Source organism: Dasypus novemcinctus, unplaced genomic scaffold, assembly GCF_030445035.2.
Source record: "Dasypus novemcinctus isolate mDasNov1 unplaced genomic scaffold, mDasNov1.1.hap2 scaffold_108, whole genome shotgun sequence".
NCBI lineage: Eukaryota > Metazoa > Chordata > Mammalia > Cingulata > Dasypodidae > Dasypus > Dasypus novemcinctus.
In genome coordinates, this window is record NW_026688147.1 from 526,314 (window position 1) to 545,244 (window position 18,931).

Below are 18,931 nucleotides of genomic sequence, written 5' to 3' on the forward strand. Positions count from 1 at the left end.
TGGCACTTGTTACTTTATGGGCTTGGCTTCTCTGGTCTCTCCACAAGGTCAGCTGTAGACCCACAGGTTATCTCTCTTCCCAGGTCTCTGCCATGTCTAAGGAGCCATCTCTATTTCTCTGTGTTCCTCTCCTGTGTGTTTACTTCCCCAAGTTCCAGCATCAAAACTCCAACTACTTCCTTTGCCATGTCTTTTTCTTGCTGAGTCCCTGCCCACCAAGGGGGTGAAGACTCAATGTCCTACTGACATGGGCCATTCAAACCCCTGATCATAATTTAATATGTAAAAATTAAACCTATGAAGTTAATTCAATCTATCATGCCCAGAGGAACAGACCAGTTTACAAACATAATCCAATATCTATGTTTGGAATTCATAAACAATATCAAATGGCTACACTATATAAAAATTAAAGATATTTGAATTAAATCAAATAAAATCCAACAGTTTAAAAAATGTAATGCACCATGGAGAGATCACATTATCTTTAACATACATAACGTAGGATGTTGATTGGCTGAGAGTCACCTCTAGCTAGCAGTGTTATGTCCTCTAGAAGGAAACTTTGTAGGTAAGCCCCTAGACCAGAAGGCCCTTCAGGAACCCAAGGAAGCCCAAGCACCCCACCCACACTCCTGGGATGATGGAAGGTCAATTCTCCAAAGAAGGAACTTGGTCTCCTGTCAGGCAAAGTTCTGGAATCCAGAGGTTCAGAGTTACTGCCCAGCCCACTTGAGGCCAGCTGGCAAGAAAGAAAGATAACATGCTCTCCATCACTCACACCACTTCCATATGCCCAGTAAATTAAGGATTTAGAAGGGAGCTGGGTTCCTGGTCATTCTGTGGCTTAAGTCACTCCTGGCCAGCCCACCCGTGGAACACATATGTGGCTGGAGAACACATAGACCAGGCCTCCAGACACCTGGTGGAGAGGTGGGAGGCACCATCCTCTCTCACACCTGAAAGCTTGGTGCCAGAGTGGATAGGGCAGTAGGTCAGCCAGCTGGGGGCAGCACTAACAGCAGGGGAACAGGGAAAGGGAAGATCCTCATGGAAGAGGCTGGGCTTGTGCTTTCCTCTGATCCTTCTAGGCTGAGTAAGTCCCTAGGGTTCTTATTCTGAGGGGAAGATCCTAAAGGGGAAGAAGGGACTCAAGAACAGAACATGCAATCACCCTACACTGAATGTGAGGGCAAATGGCACTTTATTTTGTTCCCTAAGCTGGAGAAAATCAGCATAATAGAGTATGATATGCAACATGACAGAAAAATGTCCATTTCTTCTCCTTCTAATTAGTTCTAAAACTCTTTTTAATGTACTAATGATAAGAAAGCAGCAATGCCTGCCTCCCAAACCCTGGATTAGTTACCAGGAGCCTATCATAGCTCAGAATAACCTTCCTTAACAATGCTGGTGGATGTTATCAGAATCTTAGACAGCTCTTCTTTGTGGGGATTTCGTGTCTTCAGAACTTTTGCAGAACAAAATGAAATTTTTTTATCACAGAAAAATAAAGAAAATAATATTCATCACCAGTCAACCTCAGTTAATAACATGGTTATCCATTTCCAACAACTAATCAAACTGAAAAATCTGCTTTTCCTTGATTTGTGTCATCAATTTTTCTTCTTTTTTCGTCTTTTTTTTTCTTTCACTACTTTATGGATTGAAGCAGAATGTCATTAATAAAACTGATCCAAATTTAGATGCTACCACAAAACGGAGCTTCTGTGTTTATTGGTATTTCATTATTACCATTTCTCAAGGGAGTTCTTGTTTCACAAAGGATGTTGCTTTTAAAACACAAAGCAAGGCTATACTCAGGCAAGACGGCATCTGAGTGAGTGCACCTTATAACCTCTCCTGCAAAGAAGCAGCTGAATAGGGTTGGAATGTTGCTGGACTGGGCTGTTTCAGGCATTTGCAGGGCAGGAGGTGTCTGGATATCAAATTAGTGGCACGTTGAAAAAGAAGATTCGTGTATAATGTAGAATTTTGGGTCTCTTTCATGGAGATTGGAGCTGCTCATACGAAGCTTCCCCCTGGGGTGGGCAGTCCTGGAGACTTTGCTGAACCAGGGAATTCCCAAGACCTGAGTGGGCTATTTGGGGGCTTGCAGGGTGGGAGGTGTCTGGAAGTCGATTTGGTGAGACAGAGATGGAGGCATTCTTGCGAGACGTGGAATTTTTGGTTTCTGACACAGAGATCGGAGCTTCCAGCTAGAGCCCCTCCCACTAGAGCAGACAGCCCATCTACCGCATCCCCAAACTGCTTGTAGTACAGCGGTGCCCCCAGCAGGCTGTTTCAGGGACTTGCAGGATGGGAGGTGTCTGGAAGCCAATTAGACAAAGACGGAGATCTTTGCGAGATGTGGAATTTTGGATTTCTGAGATGGAGCTCAGAGCTTCTGGCTAGAGCCCCTTCTTGTAGGGCTGGCGGCCCATCTGCAGCAGTCCCTGAATTGTCTATAGTACAGTGGCATCCCCAGCAGGCTGTTTCAGGGGTTTGCAGGGCAGGAGGTGTCCTGAAGTTGACTTGGTGAGACAGTGACAGAAGAGACTCTTGTGAGAGGGGGAATTTTGGGTTTCTGACATAGAGGTCAGAGTTTGTGGGCATGACCCCTCCCCATAGGGCTGGTGCCCAGCTGTGGGGATCCCTGAAGGCTGCGTTGCACTGTGGTGCTCCCAGGCTCCCTGTTAACTGGATTTGTGGTTCCCAGGTCTGTGCCCCATAAACCCTGGTGGCTTACACCCCAGAGACTCACACCTCTTGAGTCTGCAATATCACAGACTTCCTATCCCTGAATCCTCCATGCCCTGAGGCCCATCAAGGTCCTTGACTGTCCTAGCCCTTGGCATTTGTGGGTTTTTTTTTCCTTTCTTTTTTTTTAACTGTCTTGGTTACTAATATTGCATTATCTCCTGGTCTTTTCTCCCATTGTATCCCCCAAGGTCCTTTTTTGTTTATTGGGTTTTTTTTCTTTCTTTTTTTCTTTTTCTTGCTTGTTTCCCTCTCTTTTCTTTGCCCACTCCTTTTTTCCTTCTCTTTTTTTTCTTTTCTCTCTTTTTCTTCCTATTTTATATTATTTTATTTATACAATAGGTGCTGAAGGGAGCGCCTCACATTTGCTGTGTTTCCTCATCCTCCATTTACTCAGTTCTGTGTGAATTGATTTTGGTCACCTACACTAACCTCTTTCCCCCACATCTTTCTATCCACCACCATCTACTGTTGTTCTTACATTGCACCTCCATTTCTTTGGTCCCCAAATTGTCTAACTTTTATTTTCTAATACCTTTGTTCTGTTTTCTGTCTTTTATCCACTCTTGATACTATTGTCTTTCTTTTCTCTTTCCTCTCTCATGAAAACACTGGCCTTTTAATTCATACTATATTCTCCCCATAATCAGTTGACTGTCTCATTACAGTACTTTAATTACTGCTATAACTCTACACAACTTACATGAATCTAATATCCATTCTCCCAGATCTCATATTGTTGCTCTGTTAACATTTATTACCAATACTACTTTAAACATTTTCTCTTCTCATACAATTTCCTTTCCCAGACCCTAATATTTTCCTTCAAAGTGAACTCATCCAGCAACAAGAAATTAGAATAAGAAGAACAAAGTTACAAAGAGAAGATATGACACTTATGCAAGAACATCAACTAATTAATCCCCTAGACTAGACAAAGAAACTAAGGATGATTAAACTCATGAAGATAAAACGATGGCCAGACAGCAAAAAAAAGCTACAAACCAAAAGAATAATCAGGAAAACATGCTGAATCCAATGAACAAACTAAAAACCAGGAAGGGGCAGAACATTGGACAAGTAATTAAAGATCTCAGAACATATATTAGAGACCAACTTAATGAAGTAAAGGAAGAGTTTAAAAATATGAAGAAAGCACTTGGAAAGGAAATTGCAGACATACACAAAAAGATAACAGATATGATGGGAATGAACACCACAGTTCAAGAAATCAAAAATACACCCACAGCAAATAGCAGATTAGAAGAGGCAGAGGAGAGAATTAGCAACGTGGAAGGCAGTACATCGGAAATCAAACAGATATTAGAATTCATCGATAAAAAGATAGAAAAAATCCAGCTAGGACTTAGGGACCTGAATGACAATGCAAAATGCACAAACTTACGAATTATAGACATCCCAGAAGGAGTAGAGAAGGGAGAGGGGTCAGAAGGGGTGTTGCAGGAAATAATGGCTGAAAATTTCCCAAATCTACTGAGAGAGACAGATGTACATATCCAGGAAGCACAATGCACCCCAAACATCATAAATCCCAACAGGCCCACCCCAGGACATATACTTGTCATATTATCCAATGCTCAAGACAAAGAGAAAATTCTAAAGCAGTAAGAGAAAAGAAAATGATCACATACAAGGAGGGTCCATGAGATTAAGTGCTGATTTCTCATCTGAAACCATGGAGGCAAGAAGGCAGTGGTATGCTATAGTCAACGTACTAAGAGAAAAAATTCCAACCCAGAATACTCTACCAAGCTAAACTAGCATTCAAAAATGATGGAGAGTTCAAAATATTCACAGATAAACAGAAATTGAAAGAGTATGCCAACAAGAAACCTCCCCTTCAAGAAATACTAAAGGGAGCTCTGCAGGAAGAAAGGAAAATACAGGAGAGACAGAGTTTGAGGAGAGTGTAAGAGCAACAAAAAAGACAAAAAGAGAAGGAAAAAAACAAACAAAATATGACAAACACAAGTCCAATCAAAATATGGCTAACATAAATAATTCCTTGAAAGTAATAACACTGAATGTCAATGGATTAAGCTCACCTATCAAAAGATTCAGACTGAGACATTAGATAAGGAAATATGACCCATCTATATGCTGTCTACAAGAAACACATCTTAGACCCAGGGATTCATGGAGGCTGAAAGTGAATAGTTGGAAAACAATCTTTCAAGCAAACAATAACAAAAACAAAACAAAAAAAGCAGCAGTAGCTATATTTTTATCAGACAAAATGGACTTTAATTGCAAAACAATTGTGAGAGACAAAGAAGGATACTACATATTAGTGAAAGGGACAATCTCTCAAGAAGAATGAACAATCATAAATATTTATGCTCCTAACTAGGGCGCCTCCAAATACATGAGACGAACACTGGAAAAACTAAGGGAAAGAATAGATGCCTCTACGACTATAATGGGAGACTTTTTTTTTTTAATATTACATTCAAAAAATTTGAGGTCCCATTCAACCCCACCGCCCCCACCCCCACTCCCCCCACAGCAACACTCTCTCCCATCATCATGACACATCCATTGCACCTGGTAAGTACATCCCTGAGCATCACTGCACCCCATAGTCAATGGTCCACATCATAGCCCACACTCTCCCACGTTCCATCCAGTGGGCCCTGGGGGGATCTACAATGTCTCATAATTGTCCATGAAGCACCACTCAGGACAACTCCATGTCCCGAAAACGCCTCCCCATCTCATCTCTTCCTCTCATTTCCAGCACCCAGCAGCCACCATGGCCACCCTTCTCATGCCCATGTCTCATATTCTCTGTGGACATTGGATTTGTTGTGTCCATTGCACATCTATGTCAAGTGGGGGCTTGGATTCCACATGGATACTGGATGCACTCCTCCTGCTTTCAGTTGTAGACACTCTAGGCTCCATGGTGTGGTGGTTGACCTTCTTCAACTCCATGTTAGCTGAGTGGGGTAAGTCTAATAAATCAGAGTGTAGGAGTTGAAGTCTGTTGAGGCTCAGGGCCTGGCTATCATATTGTCAGTCCAGAGGTTCAAATCCCCCAAATATATTTCAAACCCCAGCACCAACTACAATTCCAGTAAAGTAGCATGTGAGTCTTGTGAAAAGAGATCCCCTCTGAGTCCAGTTCCATCATGCAGAAACACCAACTCCAAAGAAGGGCCATCTGACATGGCAGTGACCCCCATCTGTATAATGGAAATAAAGACTATCATAAGAGGATACTTTGAAAAAGTATGTTCCAACAAAAATGACAATTCAGAGGAAATGGAGAAATTCATAGAAACACATAAGCAGCCTATACTGACAAAAGAAGAAATTACTGATCTCAACAAACCAATCACAAGTAAAGAGATAGAATCAGTCTTTAAAAACCTCCCAACTAAGAAGAGCCCAGGGCCAGATGGCTTCACAGGTGAATTCTACAAAACATTCCAGAAAGAACTAACACCAATCTTGCTAAAACTCTTCCAAAAAACTGAAACAGAAGGAACATTTTCAAACTCATTCTATGATGCCAACAATAAACAATACCCTAGTATCAAAGCCAAACAAAGACACCACAAAAGGAAAATTACAGACCAATTTCTCTAATGAACTTAGACACAAAAATACCTAACAAATACTTGTTAACCATATTCAACAACATATTAAACGAATTATACACCATGACCAATTGGGATTCATTCCAGGTATGCAAGGATGGTTCAACATAAGAAAATCAATGAAAGTAATACACCATCTAAACAGATTGAATGAAAACAATGACGTGATTATATTTATAGATGCAGGAAAAGCATTTGACAAAATACAGCACGCTTTCATGATAAAAACACTGCAAAAGATTGGAATACAAGGAAATTTTTTGAACATGATAAAGTGTATATATGAAAAACCTACAGCCAACATCATTTACAATTGTGAAATCCTAAAATTCTTCCTCTAAGATCAGGAACAAGACAAGGATGTCCACTATCACGTCTTCTATTAAACATTGTCCTGGAAGTACTTGCTCAAGGACTGAGGCAAGAACCAGATATAAAAGGCATTCATATTGGAAAGGAGGAAGTAAAAATTTCATTATTTGCAGATGACATGATCCTATACATAGAAAACCCTGAGAGGTCTCCAAGAATGCTTCTCGAACTCATGAGTTTAGTAAAGTCGCAGGTTATAATATCAATGTGCAAAAATCAGTAGCATTTCTGTACAACAATAATGAGCAAGCTCAGGAGGAAATCAAGAAACAAATACCATTTACAATAGTCACTAAAAAAATCAAATACCTAGGAATAAACTTAACTAAAGAGGTAAAGAACTTATACACACAGGACTACACAAGATTGATCAAGGAAATCAAAGAAGACCTAAATAAATAGAAGAATATTCCCTGTTCATGGATAGGAAGACTAAATATTATTAAGATGTCTATCCTACCAAAACTGATCTACACATTCAATGCAATCCCAATAAAAATCAACACAGCATTCTTTAAGGAACTAGAAAAAAGTAATTGTGAAATTTATTTGGAAAGGAAAGAGACCCGGAATAGCCAAAGACATATTGAAAAAGAAAAATATAATTGGAGGAATCACACTACCTGACTTCAAAACATACTACAAAGCTACAGTAGTGAAAACAGCATGGTATTGGCATAAGGAGAGACACACAGACCAATGGAACCGAACTGAGAGTTCTGACATAGATTCTCATATATATAGCCATATATTATTTGATAAAGCCACCATACACTCTCAACAGGGAGAGAATGGCCTATTCAACAAATAGTGCCTGGAGAAGTGGATATCCATATGTAAAAGAATGAAAGAGGATTACCATCTCACACCTTATACAAAGATCAACTCAAGATGGATCAAAGACCTAAATATAAGAGTCAAGTAATAGGAAATGGCTTCATGAACTTCACACCAAAAGCACACGCAGCAAAAGAACAAATAGATAAATGGGATTTCCTGAAAATTAAAGCCTTCTGGACCTCAAAGGAGTTTGTCAAGAAAGTAAAAAGGGAGCCTACACAATGGGAGAAAATATTTGGTAAACATATATCAGATAGGAGACTTATAACTTGCATATATAAAGAAATCCTATATCTTGAAAATAAAAAGATAAACAACCCATTTAAAAAATGGGGGAAAGGTTTAAACAGACACTTCTCCAAAGAAGAAATACAAATGGCTAAAAAGGACATGAAAAAATGCTCCAAATCTCTAGCTATCAGGGAAATGCAAATCAAAACTACAATGAGATACCATCTTACTCCCATAAAATTGGCAGCTATGAAAAAAACAGAAGAGTACAAATGCTGGAGAGGATGTGGAGGAATGGGAACACTCATCCACTGCTGGTGGAAATGCATAAGGATCCAACCATTCTGGAGGACATTTTGGCTGTTGCTCAAAACTAACCATAGATTTGCCATATGACCCAGCAATTCCGCTGCTGGGTATATACGCAGCAGAACTGAAAACAAGGACACAAACTGATAGATGCACACCAATGTTCATAGCAGCATTGTTCACTATTGCCAAATGTTGGAATCAACCCAAGTGCCCATCAAAAGATGAATGGATCAAGAAAATGTGGTATATACATACAATGGAATACTACTTGGCTTTAAGAACAAATAAACTACAAACACATGTGATAACATGGATGAATCTTGAGAACCATATATTGTGAAGCAACCCAGGAATTGAAGGACAAATACTACATGACATTAATGATATGAAATAAGTAAACACAAGGTGCCTTAGAGAGCTAGAGACTGGATGATAGGCTTACAGGAAATCGTGGTGTAGAGGAAGGATGTAAGCTGACATCTACATGGGTGAAATCTGTGATAAGCTGGAGGTAAATATGTGTACCCAGAAGGGATAAAATTGGGGCATAGGGTTACCTTTGGGGGGGCTTTATGGCCTTTAAGGGGGCTAGGGATAGGCAAATGGGTAATATTGCCAAGAAATTGGGGGGAGTTTGGGGCAACATACGAACATAGAAGATTGTCAGGTATTTGGTTGAGAGTATAATGCTGAGAAAACCTTTTCAAAAATATAATAAGGAAAGTTACCTGTTTAACTTCCTTAAAGGGGATAATCTGATGCAGGACAGACTCCTAGGGAATATGTGAATTCTCATTTTGCCAGAGAGGTTTATATCACTGGGTAGGGACCCATATAATGAGAGTGAAGGTATACCCACATCCTGGGGAGGACTGATGCCATCAAATAGAGGGACCTGTATCTCTCAAGAGAAATGGTGGCTCCCAGGGCATTAGGGCAGTTGAGCATGTCAAGCCCTCAACACTGTTGCAAGTATCTCTGAACATGGCTCTTCAAGAAATGAAGATGGACTGTCACTGTAGGCACTAAGGGGAGGGGGAAATAGGTATTGAATAGATGGAACCAACATAACTGTGAGGGCAATAGAAGTTTATCATAAGAGTACGCAAGGATGGATATAAGACATGTAAAATTACACCAAAAATACATAGGGGCTGATAGCCTAAAATGTAAATCATAATGTAAAACATAAGATAACTATAAATTTAGAAAATCATATAGCCTAAAGTATAAACCACAATGTAAACACAAATGTTACCTTGTTTGAAAGCTATTGTCTCAATGTCTTTACATCAGTTTCTGTAAATATGGTATGACTATGTTAAAAGATTATTGCTGCGGAAGGGAAAAGGTTTTCTGTTGGATATGTGGGAATACTGTATATTGTATATATGAATTACTGTGACCTAAAACTCTTGGGAAGATAAGCTTAATAATTAGAAGAAAGAAAAGAAAAAGATAGGATGCTGAATTTTTCCAAATTAGTATGTACTCTATATCTAACCTTTAAACTCATTGCTATATTCCATTTTACTATTAAGGGAACCTGGCAATATATTGGGCTTCACTTTTCAGGAAGTTTTGCATCACAGAGTAGTTCAACAATGGCAGCAGAGGAATACTGGTGTGGTATGTTATTGACAGGGGACATATGGTTGACAGGGAGTTCTACAGGGCATATATGTTTGGATATTTTCTTAGTGGAAACAATTAAAAATAACAACTGAGGGAGTGCTGAATTCCTAACCAGGGAGCTCTATCACAGTCCCTAAGGGAACAGCAACAATCCCCCAAGTGCAACGGCAAAGACGAAAAAGGAATGAAGTTCCAACAATGAGCCCCTGATACTAATGACTATGCTTGTGAGTCTGTGCACCTGAAATAAGAGCAAGGCCTAAAGCAGTAGTGTGCCTAAAAGTTACCTCCTGAGAGCCTCTGTGTTGCTCAAATATGGCAAGTCTCGAAGCCAAACTCAGCATGTAAATGCATTGCCTTCCCCACCCCCCCACCCCCAGCATGGGACATGACTCCTGGGGATGAGCCTCCCTGGTGCTGAGGGATCACTACCGAGTACCAGCTGATGACGTAACTAGACAATGACCTTGAATAAATGGTTCAACTCGGACCAGCAGAATATCCCTGTCTACATATAATAACAGGAGTTAAAAATGCTTTTTGGCCTAAATCAAGGGGGAAATGGAAAGGACAAATGAGTTTATATGGCTATGAGTCTCTAAAAAAGAGCCTGGAGGTTATCAGAGGGTTTGCCATTATGCACACCTGAGCAGAGTCTCAGAGACAGATAAAGTAGATACAACCCCAGGTATTGGTTCTTCTGAGGGCTACAGAGACCCACAGGTCTTATGGTCATGGCAGATGGAGTTCAGTGCCATGTCAGTTGGCCCTTCTTTGGAGTTTGTGTTTCTGTGTGATAGAGCTGGACTCAGATGTGATCTCTTTTCACAAGCTTTTCCTGTTACTTTATCAGAATTGTAGTTGGTGCTGGGGTTTAAGATATTTCTAGGGCATCTAAATCTCTGGACTGACCACGTGATAGTCAGGCCCTGAGCCTCAACAGACTTCAGCTCCTACACTCTGGTTTATTGGACTTACCCCACTCAGATAACATGGAGATGAAGAAGGTCAATCACCACACCATGGAGCCTAGAGTACCTACAACTGAAAGCAGGAGGAATGCATCCAGCATCCATGTGGAATATGAGCCCCCTGTTGACATAGATGTGGAATGGACACAACCAATCTAAGGTCCACAGGATGGAGGGATAGAATATGGATTAGAGTGGATTTACTGATATTCTATTCATGAACTATTGTGGTTAGTATTCAAAGAAAATGTGGCATTGGTATGGAAAAAGTGGCCATGGTGGCTGCTGGGTGTGGGGAATGGGAGTAAGAGATGAGATGTGGAGGCATTCTCGGGACTTGGAGTTGTCCTGGGTGGTGCTGCAGGGACAATTACTGGACATTGTAGATCTTCCCATGGCCCACTGGATGGAACATGGGAGAGTGTGGGCTATGATGTGGACCATTGACCATGAGGTGCAGCAATGCTCAGAGATGTATTCACCAAATGCAATGAATGTGTCATGATGATGGAGGAGAATGTTGCTATGGGGGGAGTAGTGGGGTTAGGGGGATGGGGGGTACATGCAGACCTCATATTTTTTTAATGTAATATTTTAAAAAATGAATTAAAAAAATAAAAACACAAAACAAAACAAACTCCATTTACCTTTCTCTCTTGATAGCCATTTGGCCCTTTGTGTTTTGAGTATTGTTGAAATTGAGTGTTTCCTGATACTGGTTTGGCCCTTGTTGTGTACCATCAGTTTTCCCTCAGGAAATAGCTGAGGTGTGAACAAAGTGCAGGGTGACACAGAAGGAGGGTTGCTGATGTTGGTGGTGCTGGGGGTAGGAAATGGACGTGACAGTGGAGGAGACCTTGGTACTGCAGATAGAGCTGCTGGCTGAGAAAGGGCACTTGGTAGGAGAAGCAAGGGCTTTCCAGCAGTGGGAAATGGAGCCAGAGACCCAACCCTGGAGGGCACTTCAGGATCAGCTGAGTGGTAGATGGCACCAATAGCCAATTCTCCTGCACTCCCGGCCACCCACAGGAATAACCGTCCCTGCTCCTCTGCTGGTGCTTGCATGTGATCAAGGAGCCATGTGTGACTCTTCAGGCAGAAGCATGTAAGCACCCATGGCCAGGAGCTCCAAAGACTTCACACTGAAAGGACAACAGCCTGACTGTTGACCCTCCCTCCACCTGGGTTCCTGAGACTGGACTGAGCAGAGCCTCCCTGCCACACACACACATACACACACACACACACACACCTTGGCATGGGAAGTCAATATTTACTTTTAGCCACTGTCTCAGTTTGCCAGGGCTAGTCTGACAATGCCCCAGAACTGCTTATTTAAGCCCCCAGGTTGAAGGTTCTATCATGTGCCTCTCTGACAGTGATCAGATCAGGAAGGAAAGGCTTGGCCCAGTGGACCCAGTCCTTAGCAAAAGGGCACTGGCCATCACTAGCCAAAGCCAATTAGTCTATGGGGTGCAGCAGTGCTCCAAAATGTATTCACCAAATAGAATGAATGTGCCACACTAATGAAAGAGGTTGATGATGTGGGAGGAGTGGAGTGAGGGGGGTGGGAGTATATGGGAACCTCTTATATTTTTTGAATGTAACATTTTTTGTGATCTATGTATCTTTAAAAAATACAACTAAAAAATTAATGGGAGTGGGGAGTGGAGTATATGGGAACCTCTTATGTTTTTTAATGTAACTTTTTGTGTGATCTATTAACTTTAAAAAAAGATAATTAAAAGATTAAAAATTAAAAACCAAACAGTAATTAGAGCTCCACTGACCCAGGGCTTACTGTGAGCCACTGTATGCATGCTAATTACATTCATTCTTATAAGTGGTCCATGAGGTCAGTTCTGTTTGTTCTGTCCTAGAATGGCAAAGTGAGACAGAGAGGCTGTGACTTGTGAAGGCTCCACAGCTAGTCACTGTAGAGCTGATATTTCCACCCGGGACTCCTCAGCCTGGGATGCTAACCAACACACTGACTACTGTTAACTGTGCTCCAAGGGAATTGACTTAGGAAGTAATTTGATCAGCTTTGCTAGGGGCTGAACGTACCTGCAATGAATTTTGGGGCAGTTTGGTCCTTCAGCAAACCTGTAGTACAGAATTCACACTCTTTATGATCAATGATCCCAAGGTTGGAGAAACTGCGCCTGGAGCCCTGGAGTTAATCAAATACCAGTGCCCATAATCCCAATACCATGGTGTGAACATTGGTACAAATGGACTTTGAAATGCCTTTTGCTGTTCTTGTTGCTTTTAAGGCTCTTTTCTTTAGATTTTAATTAATATTTATTTCAGTTGCATAATTTCCTTTTGGCATACACAAAGCGCCAGGACTTGAATTTGCCTGTAACCCCAGCTAATCAAAACGGCCATGAAATGCTTTAAACACATAAAATCCCATTTGAATGAATGTATTCTAAAGACAATTCCCATTTTCCAGGCGGCAGTAAGGCATTAGAGCAGGAGTCAGAGACTTTCTCTGTGAAGGGCCAGGTGGGAACTCTCCTGTCCCAGGGGCTCTCTCACTATCACTCAACCAAGACATCCTACACAGGGAGGATAGAGAAATGAATGGGTGTGGCTATGTTCTAATAAAACTTTATCAAAATTGGCTGGGGGCCACATTTGGCCCACAGACCTTAGTGTGCCTACAGTGTCATATAGAAAGGCATGCTTATGGCTCATTCTTGATTTTCCTCCAAGGGGCAGAGCCCCAGTCACTTCCTACCTCCAGGCCCCTCTCCGGCCCTTGTTCAGTCAGCCCTGGAAGGTGGGACTGCTTATCAGACCAGCAAATTCAAGAAGGAGATACTGAGTCTTCAGGCTCACTCTGCCCTTCTTCCTCTTGGGCCTGGCCCACAGGGGGCAGGGGTTCTGCTCTGCTCTTCACCACATTCCAGCTTCAGAAACCACAAGCCCCACTGTGCAGTCCTCAACAGTACTTTCCATCAGTGACACCCTATCAAGGAGCAATCTACAATCCACCTTAGGGTGCTATGGAAAGGGACTCCTCAAAGGTACAAACAAAATGGTGTAGCATGAACTCTCTTTGTTATTCTGAAAATCCAGATGAATTTTATATTCTCTCGATAAAGAAGCATTGAACAACTTCAGACACCAAGAGTCCTGGCTTTTTCACTATTATCACATGATGGCCATCAACTCACTGGCAGTATCATAGGTACCATAGACTCAAAATATAAACCCCATTTAATAAGTGAAACTATTTACAGTTGTTCAAATCCTATTGCTCACAGGAAGAAAATACATGAAGTGTGTGTTGGCAGAAGGTCGGGAACCCTTCCGTTCCACCCCTCTCCGTTTCAATGGCCAGCAGAGACAGGTACCTTGTCAGATGGCCCCAGAAGTCCCCTTCCTTCCTTCCTTCCTCCATCCAGTCCTTCCACATGCTAGAAGCCAGGCAGAGGGGTACCTTGGATTCAAGAGACATCCCGGGGGGCAGACTGAGGGCCATAGTTGCGTCAACTGGAAACTATGCTTCTATGTGTGAAGTGAAGCTCATGAGACTCAAGAGGCCTCCCACTAGTACTCCAGCGAGAGTTGACCAGAACTGGGGACTCACCTGGGCACCACTAATACTGGGTGGCTAGGAGAAGAGGAAGGAGGCATTTTTTGGAATTATTTTCCACACCATTAACTTCCTTTCCAAGGGAATCTGTGTTCCACATTATGGGTTGAGCTGTGTGCCCCAAAAAGATACCTTGAAGTCCTAATCCCAGGTACCTGGGAACATGAACTTTTTGCAAAAGCATTACTGCAAGCAGAATCATTTAAACTGAATGAGGCCGACTGCAGTGGGTGGACCTTTAGTCCAGGATGGCTGCTGTCTTTAGAAGGGAGGTGTGGGCACAGATAGAAGGGGAGTGCGCCATGGGAAGAGAGACAGAGCAGGCCATAGGGTGACTGAGGAGGTACTGAAAACCGAAGGCTTGCTGGCAAAGGGACAGGTGCCCCAGCGGCCAGGACTGACCCACCAGAACGGCCCACGCACTTGAGGCTTCAGCCTGCAGGGCTGAGAGAGCGGTTCCTCGTGTTTTTAGCCACCTAGTTCATGGCACTTGTGACAGCAGCCTGAGAAAAGTGAGATGTCCCTCTTCTGGCACTACCATCCCTCCAGGAGGGCTGAGGGATAGCCCAGGTGCCCAGCTGTCCGCCAGGCTGAGGGTCCTCAACCAAGGCTTTTTATCTAATCAGATGCCTTGAGGAACGCCCTGGGGACGGACAGAAACAATGTTGAAAAGAAAGGAATGGGTGACCTGGACAACTCTGAACACCCTTCTCTTCCTTCCTTGTGCCCTCTCTTGGGTGCTTCCGGTGCTTAGACCCCAGAGCTCTTCCCACCATGCACATCTTCCCAGAGGGGCCGGGCCAGAAGGTGCAGACCTATTCCTGGTTCTTGGTGGGTGGGAAGGCGGCCCGAGGGTTCCCGGGACCCAGGACCGTCCATCAGCCTGGCTGCTTATTCACAGCCCCGTGAACCACCGCACATACTGCTCAGGGGGCCGCATCCTGCACACTGGATAGCCTCGGGGCTCCCTTTCTAGACTCTTCGAGCACCCCCGGATTGCCGCGGGGCCCCTCCAGCTCTGGGGGGGAGGGGTGCATCTGTGTCTCTCAGTAATAGAAGCACTGCTCTTCAGGGTCCAGGTGCCTGTCCCAACGACACGCGGAGCAGCCCCTGCCCCCTCCACTCCCGGGCGCCCCATCGAGTCTTCCTCCCTGGTGAGCAATCCCCGCCCCCTCCCTTCACTTGACCTTCCCGGTAGACCTTTCCCAGTATGATGTCCTGCTCCCACCCCCACAGAAGCATCCCCCACCCTGCCCGGGCCCCGCCCCCACCCCCCTGCCTGGTCCCCAGACCCCTTCCACGCGGTGCCGCTGGGTGTCCAGTCCCCCTCCGGGTGGCACAGCCCCGCCCCAGCCGCTCCCTGGCAGGGGAGCCCTGCCCCCAGCACCGCCTCACCCCCGCCGCTCCATGCCGCCCCTCCCGTCTCACCCTGGCCTGGCGGGAGAAGTCCCTGTGCTCCTCGGGGTCCAGGCGCCGCGGCGGAAAGTAGCTGAAGGCGGACAGCGCCGAGATGGGCGGCGACCGGGGCTTGCCCCGCAGCGTGGCGGCGGCGATCTCCTCGTCCCCCAGGCCGCCCCCATCCAGCTTCTCCGCCCAGGCCAGGTCGGTCCCACTCGGCCGGGGGCCCCGCCCGAGTCCGCCTGCCTGGCTGCCCGGCGCCCGCGTTCAGCAGTTGCCGGGAAACCGCGGCCTCGCGTCACAAAGCTGGGCGGGGAGCGCAGGGCTGGGGCGCAGGGCTAGGGGCGCAGGGCCGAGGGCGCTGCCAGGATGGGGATGGGACCGTGCCCTCCCGTCTCCCTGCGGGTCCCTGGAGCGCCCACTTGGGACGCGAGGAGCCGCGTCTGCTGGACTGGGGGCCTGCGCCGGCTTGCCCTTGCCCTTGAACTCGCGGAGGGTCCCAAGCGGGCTGTCTGGAAGAAGTGCAGGCCACCCGCGCGCTGCATCTGAAACCCTCCAGGAGCCGCGGAACACTAGTGGAAGAAAAAGGTGGAATTCATTGCCATGGTATATTAACTCAGTGTGTCCGCAGCAGCATCGTGTCAACGTGCAACGAATCAATTTTCAGCGCCTCGGTCATCATGAGGGATCACCGCTCACTGTACTGGCAGGTGCGGGTGTGCAGCGGCACAAATCGAATCCAGCCAAGTAATATCTGGGAAAACTGAGCTGTTCCGCAGCGCTCTGCTGTTTCTTGAGTCAAATGCTGGTTCAAGAGGCGCATTCCTTTTGTCGAAAATTCACTTAATTCTAAAGCCTCGAATGTGTGTGTGTGTATCAGTAAAAAGGAAAAGGGGAACAAAACTGGCCTTGGGAATACTTTAACCAGGGTGGCTCTAGGAAGACCGGCTTGAAACATAAATGATAATGAGGAGCCAGACTTGTGAAATCTGGGGAACAGTGGGTCATTCCAGGGAGAGGGAAGAGCATCTGTGGTGGCCGTGAGGCCGAGCCCATTGATGTGCAGGCGGCAGAAAGGGAGGACAAGGATGGTGCAGCTTTCAGAAGGGGTAGGCAGCAGGGAGTGCAGGTGGACAGGCAAGCAGGGGAGGGGTCGCTCTCAGGCCGGGACCAACGAGCACCCCTCTCAGGGGGCTTCTTGCCCGCAGGTCCTTGCTGCAGGCAGAAGTTTTAGAGATTTTTCAGTACCATGTCCTTGATGCTAATTAACAAAAACAGTAACCACACATTCACAGTGGCACCCCTAGAAGTAGAGGACCCTAGAATTATGGCACCCCTAGAAGTATGACCCAGCAACCCAGTCTGTGCTTCTCCTACCCCTCCTTACACGTACCCTCACCAAAAGCTGTGTCAATAAAATCTGACTGGAAAAGAAAGCACCCTAGCACCTCTATGAGAAGCGACGATAGCACCTGCCATTGACTAAGCATTCCCTTCACTGTATGCCAGGTGCTGCCCTAAGCAATTCCATGGCATGTTTCATTGACTATCCTCCACTATTTAGACTACACTTATTTGAAATTTTGGGGATATCTCAGCCTCCAGAGGTGCTCAGTTCACCAATGAGCCAAAATCCCCTCTGGATTTGTGGCTCAAGCACTTGTGGTGGTGTAGCATTTTTGGAGGGAACTGACTGCTCTTCTTCCCCAGGACTATCTCAACTACACTGATTTCTGCTCCTCCCTAGTTTTCCTTCCATCTGACAAGCATTCCCCAAGTTCCTTATGCACCAGCCTACGAAGGCTTGGAAGGCAGCAACTTTAGGACCACACACTCCACAGGCACCTCTCCCAGCAGCACCATCCCTCTGCCTCCAGGCCTGGCTCAGGCAAAGTGCTTCTTCACTGGGAGGAAGGTAAGCAGTGCAAGAGAAACTGCTCCCCTTTTGCTCAGCCGGAACGGTCACTGTACCCTTCTGCAGCTACTGCTCTGCCCAGCAATTACAGGATCCAGGGACCATCCAGAGTTTCATGGGAGGCCAATAAATCTAAGCTTTGCTGCCCCCTACTGACCGGAGAATACCTCCATTGCTTAAGAGGTGATGCTCACAAGTACAGCTCTTTTTAATCATTTTCCTTTCTCTGCTTTAATTTTGAAGACTAATGGCAAGAAGATGCTGTGTTCAAAATTATCTTCAAATGCATGGCTCCAACACTTCCAACAGGGACACTGGGAAATGTCTTGCTAATCTCTAACCATTTATGTGAATGTTACCTCAAATTCTTCAGGGTCATCTTCAGAGACCAGTGCTATGCAGTGAATACTAAAATGGTTTGAATCTTGGTTTCACTTGCTACTAGATGTCACCTGCTTTGTCTAACACCACTACAGGGTTGGTGGGCAGACTATATGAGGAAATTCAGATGGCCCCAGCATTATCGCCCATTGGGCTTGTGTCTATAGAAACATTAGAATTAGATATACATGAGGATTCGGGTCGTAAGGACTGGACTTTGAAATCTAACAACTTGTCAAATCCCTCCCCTTGTAGTGGGATGGTTAGTGAACGCAGCAGTCATGTACTCAGTAGCTTAAATTTTTCATAACAAGCACATGAATTCTTGCAGGATGAAACATTTTAAGCAGTTGCAGAGGGAGCGCCAGCCCCGTGGCTTGACTTTGCTTCATGCTTTGCACAGTGTGCTGCAGCCGGCGCCATGTCTCAGATGCTCCCCATCCATGGCAGCCTGCAACTCAGAAACCCACCCAAGGGCCTCCTCTCACTCCCTGGGCTGGCCTGAAGTCTCCTGCACTCCCGCAGAGGTTTGCACATGCTTCCAGAATGCTGGCTGCACATCACTGGAATGTGGGCTCACTTATCTCTTTGTCCCACACAACTGCTAAAGCAAGCACAGGGGGTCTTTTCTCCTTTACCCTGGAGCACTTAGCACAACACCTGCAAGTGGGAATCCCTTATATGATAGATGTGTGAAGTGGGCAGGGGGAGGCCAGATGAGGCAAGGGCTCCATGGAGGAGGGAACTGAAAGAGCAATGCAGGAAAAGGCCATGATGGATGAGGACCTGAGTGGAGAGGGTGGAGGAATATTCTAGGCTGCACGTTTTCTTCACAGTATTCACAACCACATTACCAATGTGCATGGCAATGTAGTCAGGTCTCCCC